Source organism: Triturus cristatus, chromosome 5_2 (genome assembly GCF_964204655.1).
Source record: "Triturus cristatus chromosome 5_2, aTriCri1.1, whole genome shotgun sequence".
Classification (NCBI taxonomy): Eukaryota; Metazoa; Chordata; class Amphibia; order Caudata; family Salamandridae; genus Triturus; species Triturus cristatus.
Genome location: NC_140588.1, coordinates 628572041 through 628584608, shown reverse-complemented (window position 1 = coordinate 628584608; position 12568 = coordinate 628572041). Strand labels below are relative to the sequence as shown.

The 12568-nt window shown below is 43.0% G+C and overlaps 1 long non-coding RNA gene across 2 annotated transcripts; it reads left to right on the top strand.

Moving 5' to 3' along the window:
• Positions 1 to 629: 629 nt before the first annotated feature.
• On the top strand, positions 630 to 9335 carry LOC146829104 (uncharacterized). Of its 2 annotated transcripts, none has more exons than XR_014961909.1 (5): positions 630 to 790; positions 890 to 981; positions 1141 to 1228; positions 8075 to 8220; positions 8477 to 9335. It is a non-coding gene; the product is annotated as an uncharacterized LOC146829104 (long non-coding RNA). The 2 variants fall into 2 exon arrangements; XR_014961910.1 differs by having other exon boundaries at positions 890 to 1048.
• The last annotated feature ends 3233 nt before the right edge of the window (positions 9336 to 12568 follow it).

Below are 12568 nucleotides of genomic sequence, written 5' to 3'. Positions count from 1 at the left end.
TGTCTCCTATATACAACACAGGTGATGGGATACATGACATACACCACTCCAATACTAGTAGCTTATTGATGATTTGGTTTGCACTACTGAGATGGCCCTGGTCATCTCAATGAAGTGTTGTTGACCACTCTGTAAGTGACTATTGTGTCGACCTTCACCATCCTATATATGACTAAACTACATGACTGGTTCTCCTTCTTATGAAATAAAAATTGGTTCCTCCATTAACTTTCTATTTCCCCGTAAGATTAACATTTTTACACGTCCTCCTAATATATTTTAGGTACGTTTATGTTAGTTTGTTCTTTTTGAATGGGGCGCTCTTGATAGTCCAATATGGCCGCTTACCTTGCATTGCGAATACAGACCTTTACCGCTTGGGTGTTGGGGTCAAGTGTTTCCGGTCACTTGACAACATTCCACGGTGTGGCAGATATATAACACCGTCTTAATGATATTTGTTATTTGGGTTTTCGTTTTTGCTTAGTTTGGCTTGACAATAATTTACTTCATCTAGTTTAACACTTATCCGCACGTTGTACTAACTCAGTGGAGCAACTTTCTTATAGGTTTGCTCTCCACGTAAGGAGAATGCAGTATATTACAAGATGGTGGCCATATCTGTTTCCGACCTCAGAGTCTGACTGCAGTTCCGTAGTGGTCAAGTGACACTTGTCACATGAGTCCATTCCGCTAGTTGAAAAGCACGGAATTGCAAGGGTTTTGCCCTTTACACTTTTTTCGCCATCACCGACACGACTGGTTGCAGAGGAGACTCATTTGTTGCGTGGTGAGTGCTTCCAGGTTTAGCGTTTTTACTAGCATACTAGCTCCTATATCTCATTGGGTTTTAATATGTATTCATACATGTATGTTTTCTTGTCTCTAGGGGTCAACTTATCAGGGTTGTACCTTGTAGGGTCCAGGTGATACTCATCCACCGAGGACCAGTAACATTGTCGACTTGTATGCTCCGCATTGGTACAGTGACCTTGAGTACTTTACTTGTTTCGCTTCCTATATTTAAGTATTGGGACATTAATGTTGGGTGAGTCTGTGCTGTTGTTTGTACCTGACAAAACGCACTGATTGCATATTCTTGAGCTTTATTTATGACTGTATGCATTCGTGTCATTCCAGGCCAGATCAGGTCCGAGAGCAGCCCTGCGGTCGTGGGATCTTTCTAAGTGGTTGAATGCCAGTGCTGGCGTTGATAATTATATCTTTGGTGAGTGGGGTACGCACGCTGCTCTGGATAACGGGTACACACGGGTAGTGTTCTGGCACCAGGGGCCGGATTACTTGACTATATCTCTTTCCATACTTTCTATATGGGATAACATCCAGCAATTTTAACTCAATAAGATAGGGTCACTTTATTTATCGTCACACTCCTGTGTAATTTTGATTGTGGCAACACTTATGTTTTTTAAACCTGCGAAGGAAACTGTGCAACCCGCTTGAAGCTTACGATATGTTTGTAGATGTCATTCACGGTTCTTGGGTGCTATGTTCCACATCTTGTTGTCATGTATAAGCCACATTACAAATGTATTCCTGTGGCTAAGCTTCATTAACAGCCTATGCATATATATGGTTCCATGTTACGTATTCTTTATACTTAACGGCCAATTAATAATAATACTAACAAGAGGGGAATACCAAAATATATATTATCTTTTCCAGCGATTGTGCAAGAGTAGAAACCCAGATGAGTTTGCTTGGGCTGCTTGTGTGGTCATGTTACAAGAGTATCATTATGTCAATACGTTCAAATCTAATATCTAATAATCTTCCTGCAATTGTTGTTCTGCACATTGGCAGTACTATAGTGTTAATAAATTAGAATTTATCTTTTGACTATTTTTCTTTTCTATATATATAGTTCTGATTTCGTACATCACGATATTCCTATTTGGATTCTGGTTCCATTCTTATTTGATGCGCTACAGTGACGTATTGTCTACATATTAGAGTTCGCCAACATTCCCAATTTTTGGTGGGAGCATAGTTGTACTTTTTTGTATATCTTAATTCATACACCTGGCACCTGGGTCAGCATGTTGGTGATGGCCCTACACTACTACAATAAGAGTGTTCGTGCAGCGCACATTTCTGTTCACCCTACATCCTAATTCCAAGGTGCAGTGAATATGTCACGTTCGGATATTTCATGGTTTTTGGGACTATGAGTCTCGGGTCTTTTTCGCTCTTTAATCTTACACTTTTAGTATTTTGTGATCTCTTCTTCTCTAATGTGAGGCACACGGTCTTGTCTTCCTTGTCACATTTTAATGATTATCATCATAGGACTTAGGTTTGTCTTCTTGCGTTGTATCAGATCATCGGGTTTGCTAATTACATGTATTATATGAATTTAATTATGTATGATGTGTTTTTTTTTACTTTATCACAATATTGTATATAGTACACTGACTGTAGAATATTTGTCATTCCAGCCTTGAAAAAGTCTGTGTATCAGACAAAACACGTGTCTGCTAATCGTGTGCTGGAAGTTTTAATTTTTGGACTTTAATAAAGGATACAAGGAAACTCATCATGATGATTTGATTGGATTATTTTGAGCAGATTTGAGTTTCTTCATAGTCTTTGTTGTGCAGAGATCCAAGACTACCTTATGGGGTTACTCTAATCTATGACAAATACTGTTCTTGGTTATTTAAACAAATTTTGTTGATTGGTTGTGCTGTAATAGCTCTTTTTTTGTGTCTTGTTATATGCATGTTACTTGTTCAATGTGCAGGTGGCACCTCCAGGTAGTAGGTGTTTGAAGCTGAACTAGCACCCGGTTGCCAATATAGCAACATATATATTTGTCACGCATATTACTGATACTTTCAATACAATCACAATTTTGGATGTGCGGTTATTCCCTTTTGGGAACATCACTACCTTTTCTTTTCTTGAATAAAGGGCGTTGGTGAAGGGTGCCTGGACATTGTGTGCACCAGGAGAAGAGGTGAGACTCGGACGCGCAGGGTGCATTTCGAGGTGCAAGTGGGGCATTGATGAAGAGCTCCGGATTGTTGTGAACACCAGAGAAGAGGCAAGTCTCAGACGCATGGTGTGCATGTTGAAGTGCAACCTGAGGCGCTGGTGAGGAGTGCCTGGGTAGGGTGTGCACTGAATTGAAGTAAAGTCTCCACAGTGCTGAGGGCAGATCTCGGTGTTGACTGAGACCGCCGGAAGGAGGGCCAAGTCATTGGGCACTCGGAGTAAACCAGCAGCGGCCCGGACCGGCAGCCCCAGAGGAGCCGATCCGCCGGCCTGAATCTGCCGCTCCCCATGATGGAGTTCTGGAACAAGGCCCAAGTCGCTGATGTTGGAGAGGAGAGTGGGGTCCCGCCCCCCCAGGTAACGTGGATAAACACCTGGGGTGGGGTGAGGGCCCGGATGGACACTCTCACGGCCTCCCGCTTCTTTCAGCTGCGCGAGCAGTCGCTTCGGCTCGGATCTCAGCCCGTGCTGACCCAAGGAGGGGCAGTAGTTGGGCCAGAGTGGGAAGCAGTACTTTTGTGTCATCACTTGATCCATAATGGGGTGCTGTTAACGGAGCACCTAAAACTGTCGTATTACGCTTTGCCTTATTGCTGCTAACGAACTGTCGTATGACGACTGACCTCATTTGTGCCTGACGAACTACATGCTTGGTGTGCTACGGACTGCGTTATTTTTCCCTTGCATATTACCTGATTGTAAAGTGGCGCATTGCATTATTTCTTCAGTGCACAGTATCTGATTATAACGTGGCGCAGTGTATTTCTTCATCGCACTGTACAGGATTGTAGCGTGACGCATTGCTTTGTTTCTCCCTGGTGCAGGGCATGCTGGTGGTGATACGCATTGCATTATTCCTTCAAATGCAAAGTACATGACTGTGGCTCTACATATGGCATTGTTTCTTTGTTGCACAGTATAAGAGAATATCGTTACGCATTGCAGTATTTTCTTTTGCAACGTGTGTGATTCTAGCAATAGGACTTACCTAACCTTTGGAAACGGTTAGAAGTAAGCTTAATTGTTGGTTGGAAGCGGTGGTTGGGATTAGAACCTATCAACCCACTGGAAAGAATACTACCCATTCTTATATGTTGATTTTGTATCGTGTGGTCGTATCGTATAATTTCTTATATAAAAATTATACTCATTTTATCAAAACGCCTGTGGAGTCTATTTGTGGTGATGTCATTGGGTTACTGTGAACGTGGTTGCACATACTGAACACTTGTGCCTTGGAAATAAGCCTGGCTGCTCATGCCAAGCTACTAAGGGGGTGAGCAGGGCTATCTCAGACGGTGTCCTTACTTAGCGTAACGTTGAAGCGAGGGGTCAGAAACTCCCGCCTCCAGCATTTGTTGGCGGCGATAAGCGATAAGGACCCCCACTTCCAACAATCGCCACTTGAGGCATCCCTTTCCCGCTCCGAAACAGATCACTTTTTTTCCTCCTAGCACCCACTTGAATAAAAGCAACAGAGATGGCAGAGATGGCAGAGATGGCGTGCCATCAGGATCTTTTTTTTTTATTTGAAAAACTCTTATCTTCCATTTTGTCCCTATTAGAGAAATCGGTGTCTAGCTCCAACCATGTATTAGACATTTGAAATGTAAATAGGCTTGGTTATTTGAATGCAAATATTATTGCAAATAATGGTAATGCCAGTGATAGTGTAAAGTATTTGCTGCAGTCCGGACAGATGAAGGATGCCTCTGTCAAAGTGGTAAAAACTATGTGAAGTGTGGTGTCACCTAAAAATAGTTTACATGTCAATGACCTTGGGTTATGTGGGCTGTTAGGGGACTATAATCAGAATATCCCCTCTGTGGCTCACAAGGCTGAGGATTTCCCGATGTTCAAAAAAGGGTTAAAAAAGGAGTTAACAAATCAAAGAAGGAGTTCAGATTAGTGTCTCAGGCAGGAGCAGAGTGTTGTTGGATGCAAGGGTGATTTTTCTCTTTTGGACTTGATAAGTAGTCGCTCAGAGCAGGAATCCAAGGCATATTCCCTCAAGTCAGAAGATAACTACAAAGAAATGCAAATATAAAAAAATAACAAGAATCACGAAATGTAAAACCCCAAATTGACAGTTTCCCATTTGTTCTGACAGGGGGGGATCCTGGTCAGGTGATGCTAAAGTTGTTGAGAGGTAGTGCCCTGTCCCATTCCCCAATTAAGCAGAAGAGAGGGGTGGGGTAATCTTAGTGAATCCCCTTACTGCCATTCTGGTTTCCTTCAGCCATCCGAATGTTCTGCAAATGGGCCTCAAGTGCTTCTTTGGCTCCGTTGTAGGTGGGCCCAATGGTGTGATTCCCCAACTGTCACCCACAGTAAAGGGGGCGAAAAGCACCATGGCCCTTTTGAACTCTGCTGCTGCCATAAAAGTGGTTAGTACTTTTTTTGGGAAAGGGTAACATAGGTAACCAAGTAATTCCTTCTTTGAATAGCCGTAAAGTTGTTCAACATGTTGCTCCTGATATAAAATCTTGCCCTTCGCTCAATCATGGGGCTTCAATTTTTGTTCCGGGGTCTATGGCGTTTGTAGGAGAGCACATGTCTGGTTGTATTTCTGGGATTGATTTAGAGCAGAACCATGTGTCAGCTGCTCTAGATTTTATTTTGTTTTTGACAATGAATCTCCTCTGTTGAACCGAAGCTCTGTTCTAAATAATCTTTTAGATATTGAAGCATTAAGGTTGGTGAAACGCAGTGGTATCAAAAAGGTGGCCATTTACTCATTTGCTTGGGATTCCTTTTTCTAGGAATACTTTTGGCTTTCTTGTAATTGCTAACCTGGTTGTGCAAAATTGTGATTACTTTTTGAAAAGGGGGATGATATTGTGCTTGTGTTGGAGACCATATTTCAAAATTTGAATACCCAAAAAGGAAAATGGTCAATGATGTTCACTGCAGTGGGGGCTTCTAATGGTCTTGGCATCGGGTCAATAGTTGGAAGTTGACGTGTTCTATGAGAGGCGTGCGGTCATCATTGGCAATGATGCATCAGATGGTGTCAGGAACAAGCGCGGCCGACCCGACCTTACTTGGCACACTTCCTGTTTACCATGCTAAATCGCTCGGCGACTACATGTCCCATGAGCGTTAGCGGTTACACGGCATGCGCGCGCAGACGCGGAAGGCTTCAAAGAGCATTGCCGATTATCCTGTGAGCGGAGAGGTCGCGGCGCGTCCTGGTTGCGGTCCTCGTTTTTCCTACGTGAGTTCGTCCAGCGCATTCAGGGGCATTGAAGCGGCGCTACGTGGTAGCGTTTCCTATGGTTGAACTTGGTCTTAGTTCACACTACGCTGTAGCGTTTCCAGTGGGTGAACACTCGGAAGGAGTTTGCAATACTCTTTCAACCTTTGGTGATACAACTGGCAGACGCGGTAAGGGTGCAGTGCACTGCATCTTTTCCTACTGTGTCCTCCTCTGAATCTTGGCTAAAGCATACAAACGATTTTAGGCTGCCAGGTTACGCAAGGATGTAAGCATGGAGTGCTAGCAATGACACATCAGAGCTGGGCATTGCGTGGATAATCCGCACCTGGTGTTCCTCCTCAGTGGAGAGCCACACGTATGTAGGCTCATGTGAGTCGTAGGAATACCAGTGTAGGAGAGATATCCATAACCTGGGCATTTAAGTACATGCTAGACTTTCAGTGATACCGTGTGGAGTGTAACACGGAACACTGGCCAATAACGTTCCACAAACGTCTGTGTGATATTGGAATTTTATGTTTCTCGCTTGATTGTACAACGCGGATAAAGAGAGATCCGCGTGTACACTGTCATGATTATGTTTCCCTAGCAGGGGATTGTGGTTGAGTCACGAAGAACTCATACAACCTCTGCGATGCCCTGACCAATAACATTTGGGTACGTGTTGGATTGGAAGAGGAATGCTTGAATAGTGAGAATAAACCTAGTGTAGCGTTGGCGTGTGACTAATGATGTCTTCTTCATTATAGTGGTACATATAGATTCTTATTTGATACGAAGCCTTGTCCTAGGGGGTCGAGTGGTGGGAGGAGGAATAGTGTTTTATAACGTGTTCTTATCTCATTTCAGGTCTCCTTCCCTGCTGTCCCCTCCCTTTCCTTCCCTCGCTCGATCACTTCACTGATCTGCGCTATAATAGCCATCAGACTTGAAGCTATCGAGAGGTGGACCATAATGAGCATCGTTCCGATCCTGAGGAGCTGAGGAACCCGACAGATGGTTTCCTTGAAGATGATGGTGATGTCCCCGCTGAGTTTGTTTGTACGGTCTCAGTGTAGCATCTTGCAGCTGACAGGTGTTGCGGTGGCAATGTTTTCTCGCTTGGGGAAAGTGGATGAATGGTTAAAATCTTCAATGGTGAATGAAGGGTTAAAATCTTGAATGGTCCGGTGGCTAACCAACAAGCTATTGATTTCAAGGAAAAACTCCATAAGTTGAGTTGGGTGGCAGGAGTGCTGAACAATGCCCGCCCCACTCTAAACCAGGGTGAGCCTTTAAGGCAGCACAGACCTGGTCTTGTTCCGACTTTTCATTTGCAGATTATTTGGCATTTTCATGCATTGTAAGGCATTCTGATAGGGGTCATGCTAGTGAGGCAATTGCAATCTTACTTCAGAATACGCTGAACTGGAACCAAATAGTTTTTGCTCATCCCTCAAATTTGTGCCTCTATTTGAAGCTGTGATGAGAGGTTGCTCATTCTTTTTTATATTGGAAATATGTATATCCCCCCGGGAAAATCATTTGACAACTTGGTGAACTTGTTTCTTGACTTTGTTCAAGATATTAGTACAGCTCAAGATTGTCTCCTGGTAATAATCGTGGATGATTCAAATGCAAAGGTCTCTAACATGGCTTCCATGACCTTTGCTAATGCTGATAATGAGGAAGTGTGAGAAAATAGGCTCAAAGCACCCCTACCTTTCTTGTGCTTGGCCCCAAGTTCACACCCCTGACATCAGAAACTACCAGAACACCTAGAGCGGGAATGGAAAAAGGATTAATATGGGAAAGAAACAAACTATACTAACAAAGAACTATCATGTCTTTGGGCAGAGAGGAAGGAGTTACTACAGGCCAGGACCAGAGAGCTAGAGGAGAACCAGAAGAGAAGATAGAGAAAACAAGGAGCAACAAAGAGGGGAGCCATCCAGTGCAGCCGACATGTTGGAAGACGCAGTGACATAAGGCCTTAATTCTAGGTGAGGTTAAACTTGGTTTATAATATCACCTCTTATTCGAAAAGGTGGGAGTCATGGCCTGCATGAATAGGGCTGATGTTAACCTTGTAGTCACAAACCAATGAGATGCATGCTGTGTTCAACCCCAGGCTCCAAACGCTGTCAACCGCACCCTATTTCAGCTGTAAAGGGTCATGTAAGAGTGTGGTGACACAGAAAAGAAGTATTTCCTAACTTATACTTACCAGTACTTTTTCTCATATCTTTGATTCTCTAGGTGGTTCCAATCCGAGGTGAGGATCCTCTGGAAGACAGGACAAACCAATACGGAATACTTAAAGACTGGCACATCCTGACCTACAATTGCAACAATCTTTTTTACTTTATGCCAAATTATAATAAACAGCAAAATTAAGAAATACATTCAGCCTTCACATTTTTATATCCACCCAGCCATACCACATATGGTGTCTTAAGTGGGATCCAGCGATATGGCGGCTGTGGTCAATGAAATGGCTCAGTGCCAAGAATAGCTAGAGAACTTCATGAAAAATATGCATAGCCATATTGGCAAAAGACAGAGAAAATGTTCACAAGGCCCTAACATGCCAAAGCCAGACACAGGAGATGGCTCTTGAAAAGCTCACAGATGTGGTGCAACAACAAGTGGGCACATGGTCTTACCCTCTGTGGTATTAAGAAGTACATTATTGGAGAGGATCCAGACTTCTTTTTCAATATATTGGCGCTGCACCCTGGCCCGCAGATAGATGGCGATAAAACTTGGGACCTTTGTTATCTGGTGACCTCAAGGCTGCCTACCAGGCCACCAACCTCCAGGGAACCACACCCTATGGCGACATTAAGAGAATTATCCTTGAACGATAGGGGGTAGATGAGGAGACCTACAGGATAAGACTGTGACAAATTAAAGAAGGACCCCAAGAAACCCCACAAGCTCTCTACCACCATGCAAAAGATATGACAGATCTGCCTGAAAGGAAGGAATTCTTGAAAAAATATATTTGGAGCAATATCTCTCTTCCCTTCACCCGCTATACAGAAGTCAGTCTGTCAGCATTCACATCTAACCCTGGAGAAAGCAGTGGCAATAGAGAGCCCCTTCAGTCAGGCTCATGAACTACAGAGGGATGAGAGAATTCCAATTGGAGGCATTCCAGAGAGGGTACCATGAGACCCAGGGGCCTCCTATTCCAAACATTCCGGAGACAGTAATGATAATACCAGGGCCCATACCCAGACCTATCCCTCCAGGTTCCATTGTGGCGGTTTTGGCCACATTGAATGGTTCTGCCCTCACAAATAAGAACCCATGCTGCACAATGAGAAGACCTCTCCTTTTTGTCAGGCTTGGAAGAATGAATATCAACAAGAAGTCCCCAGCAAGTAGGTTCACAGTTCTTTCTGAAGAAAGGCTAACTGTACAGGAAGGGAGGGAAAATCTAACCACCTAAACTGTAAGTACCTGCTCCCTTTCGAGAAAAGATTCTATTCTTAGCACATAGTCATCTATTGGAAGGGGGGTCATATCAGTAATGAGAAGACTGAGAGAGCCATTCTAGATAAATTCTACTGGCCTGGGATTTACCAACAGGTAAAGAAAGTACTGTAGGGAGTTCCCCATATGCTAAAAAAAAAGCCAATGCCATCTCAGCAAAGTCTCCCTTATGCCTTTACCCATTATAGAATAACCCTTCACAAAGGTTGGCATGGACATAATAGGTCCTCTTGTACCCTCCCGTAGTGGGTGCCATTATGTTTTGGTTCTTGTTGATTATGCCACTTGCTTTCCTGAGGCCATAGCATTAAGGCAACCTCACACCACACAAATAGCCAAAGCTATGATCAACATCTTTTCAAGGGTGGGATTCCTGAGGGAGATCCTAATAGACTGAGGAACCCCATTAGTTTCTAAACTCATGAGGCAGGTTTGCCAATAGTTGGGATCAAAAAAATCGAGATGGCAGCTTATCATCCACAAACGGATGAACTTGTTGAACAATATAATGCAACCTTGAAGAGTATTTTAGATATACATTTTCCTAAATATCACAGTTCATTTGTTTTTAAATCTTGCAGTGTATATGGTTCAGACAGTGATAGAGATAAGAGGATGCTTCTTTATGTGGTTGCAATGAAATGAAACACGGGACTGATTTTCACACATTGTGAAGCTTTTTGACGACTCTACTTGTATCTGTTCTTCGTTGACTGAGTGTATTTGAGAATGCGAGTATCTGTGATGTAACTTGTTTTTGGATGAATGAGTTAATGGCTGTTTGGGGTTGGATGGAGTCAGCATGTACAAGGGTGTTTGGGTACATTGGTGTGGTAGGATCACACTGGGACAAAAAAATAGTTCAAGGTACCAAAATAAAAGTACCCCTATTAGTGAACCAGATAGCTAAAAACATTTCCACATTTGCAAATCACACCAGTTTTGAACCTGTAGACACATCGCATGTGTATTTTGCAAGGTACGGGAGACTGCTTGCCTTTGTATTTGCAGCTGGAAATTCTTGTGGAAATATCAGGGATTCAACACTAAAAACCTGCCCACCAGGACATAAAGCAGGCCCAAACCCATGTAAAAAAAGGCCCACACACTGTCCTGAGAGAACTGCCTTATTTCTCTAGAGGCTAGTTTGTCCTTGGTGAGGTTGTGTATTGCTCTCCAAAGCGTGTTACAGTCTGAAGTTGATAACTTGATAAACAAGTTGTTTTGAACTGGTTACAGCTTGCACACTGTTAATCTTCTCATGCAGCACTTGCCTTCCTGTGTCTGGTATGTCCATTGTGTGTGTCATTTAGGTGGTGCTGTAAATATGTCTATGGATCACTATGCGGGCATCAGGTGGCTTGTGGATATCTGGGGAAGCTGTTAATATGTCTAGAGTTGTTAGAGCCCCTCTTGCTACTTTGAGGTTATATGGGTGCATTGTGAGAGTTTTTGGCATTGGCTATCTGTTGTATTATGTTTTGTTGAGCGGGCATTTGGGTGAGCACAGCAGTTGTCTGGAGCCTGGAGGGTTCATATGCACATCATAAAAAATGATTGATGAACATTGAGAAGGTCTCTGTAGTGCTGAGTGGTTTTGTTGGAACATTCTGAATGTTTATGAGTGAACGATGAGCATATTTGTGGTTTGTTGCAGGTGTGCCTGGGGAATTGCTGGAAAATAAAAGCGTATCTGTCATCTACTGAGAAACAATAACCATGAGAATTAGAAACATGGCACACTTAACTTCCACATTAAATAATATTGAAAGGGAGCACATTCTAAGCTGGGGACAGGGTATATAAAATGGGGAATATTGCTTGTAAATCAGGGTCAGTAAAAGTACCTGAAAGCATTTAGATGGAGTATAGGCACATTGTTATTTTATACTGGATAGTCGCATTTGACCGGGGAGTATGCAGGCTTCTGTCCATGAGTTCAGGGCATCTGAGGGTCATCTCAAGGGTGTATTTGCATTGTGAGGGTCACTAGGGGAACTGCAAGGTTGTCAGGGGTTTTGTGAGAGCCTTGAGTGTATGCCTGATAATCTAGTAACATGTCTATGTAGTGCTCTGAGTGTGTATGCTTTTTGTGGCTCAACATTTAGATTGTGGGATTACATTTTTGACTTTATACAAATGCCTTTTGTGTTACCAGTGTATATAGTGGAATTGTGAGGGTGTCTGGGGTGGTGCAAGGACATATGTGGATGATGGTGCCTTATTGAGCTTTTAATGGTGTGTGTTTGTAACAAAATGGTCTCTGGGTGGCACTGTGATGGAGGTGTGCCGGTGTGCAATCCTCCTTAGTGTGCTGCCAGAAAGGAGTGACTAATTTCTGGCAACACACGAAGGAGGAGGCTCTGATACTTTTTCTAGGTTTAACAAGGCTTTGCATTCAACTTCTAATTTCCACCCACATACTTTGTACGTGTGTCTTGCTGACATTCCACAGGCTTACCAAGACCGCCTAAACAACCCTCATCATTCGCCAGCACCCCTTGTGTGTGTCACAATGGCATTTCACAGTGATGCACTACTTTGCGCGTGCTTACTAAGAATACTACCTTTTCATATGTTTCAACCTTGAAAAAGTCTCTGACAAAACAAGTGTCTGTCTGTATTGGATATTATTTTTACACAAGGAATGTGAATAACTGTGGAATGATAAATCACAGAAAACAACACGTCAATCTTGCTAAACTTCCTTATTTATTTCATTTTATGATTTTAGACTTCTTTGTGTGGTTTGGTATCTCTTTTATTATTTCTTAGATGTTCCCCTGGAAAGGGTTTTGTCACACAACAAGCACTTCACATGCTTAGCCACTGTTTTTTTCTCTCAAGAGG